The following is a 1,641-nucleotide window of genomic DNA, read 5'->3' on the forward strand; positions in this document are numbered from 1 at the left end:
AAGCCAAAAACAAACCTATATGGAAGCAAAATGCTGAGGAATAAATGACTAGGTAGTATCTATTTTTCAAGAGCTTCTTCCAATAACAATTTATTAACATTAAACTATCAGGACATACAAGCCATTGAGCTAGGAATTCTGCAGGAGTAACAAGATATAATATCTGTATTCTACCCTAAAAAGGTTTGACTGAAAAGCTATTTATGGAAGAATAGTAAATTCACAGTATAAGGCAAACCATTAAAGCAAAATTATAGGAACAACTATATACTCTCTACAGCTCAGAGGTAGGAAAGGTTTCTGCTTAGAGCAAAGCTCACAGGCCACCTAGGAAGGTTAAGTAATTCTATCTAAATGAAACAAATTTCTAGGAGTCTGTCCTTTGTCTCATGCTCCCGTTCCCGTCTCCATCCTCAAACCCAATCTTATTCCCTCATTGAAAAAAACCATATTTAAGCTCCCAAGGATACCATCCAAAACTCAGTGGATAACAGAGTAAATAAAGTAATGTGAGACTAAATTTCCAGCCTAATGTAAAGGACTTGTGTCACAAATTTGAGATTGAAATTTATTAGGTAGTGCTTCTACCTATAGAGAGGAGAGAAAGAATCTGTATTGGATAGAGAGAAAATTGGGGCAGTGATGCATTCACATGAAGCCCTCGGCCAACTCCACCAGAAATTTCCAAATTTAGCTGGGATTCCTTAAGAGTTGTTTCAAGTTGGGTCAATAGGCCCAGGCTGTCACTTCCCCAAGTCAACCAGTTAGTGAAGCAGCAGTCTTGGGAAAGGATTTAGGCATTGGGCAAAGTTAGCTCTCTTTGAGACAATCCTGAAAGAGGGCAGACACCTCTCCACAGCCCCAGGAATAAATCTTGCAGTGCTGGAGGGGGATCAGAGTGGCATGAACCAACATCCACACAGGTTACACGATTTTTTCCATTTAAGTTTTCCAAAGTCAAAATTGTCTTCACTCATTTTATGTACATATATACATTACACTGATGTCTCCTAATTAGTATTATAATTATCAATTCTGAGTAATAAAAAATACTATAGCTTTGTAGATGACTGTGATATTGTGACTTATATACTAAGAAATATACATATTTGGTCTTTGTCTTATTTCTGGCACAGAGCTCCTAAAACCCTTGGAATAGCCTAAGAGATGAGACCAAACAACGAAGTCTTTTGTTATGCTAATGCTATTACTTTTGTTTTTTTCTTCCCCCAAAATTATGTTTATTAACATACATCATTTATACAGATTTTTTTGTTTTATTTTTAAATTTATTTTTTAAATTTAAATCCAAGTTAATTAACATATAGTTTAATAGTAATTTCAGAAATGTATTTAGTGATTCATCACTTACATATAACACCCAGTGCTCATCCCAACAAGTGTCCTCCTTAATGCCCATCACTCCTTTAGTCCTTCCCCCCACCACACCTGATCAGCAACCCTCAGTCTGTGCTGGTATTTAAGAGTCTCTTGTGGTTTGTCTCTTTTACTATGTTAATGCTGTGACTTTTGAATCCCACCTAGGGATGGGGTGAGTTGCCAGGAGAACAGATCCCATGATTAGAGGGTTACAATTTTCAGAACTTTGGCAAGGGCAGAGGGGCTGGAGATCATTAGGGC

The sequence above is a fragment of the Prionailurus viverrinus genome, chromosome A1 (assembly GCF_022837055.1).
Source record: "Prionailurus viverrinus isolate Anna chromosome A1, UM_Priviv_1.0, whole genome shotgun sequence".
Taxonomy (NCBI): domain Eukaryota; kingdom Metazoa; phylum Chordata; class Mammalia; order Carnivora; family Felidae; genus Prionailurus; species Prionailurus viverrinus.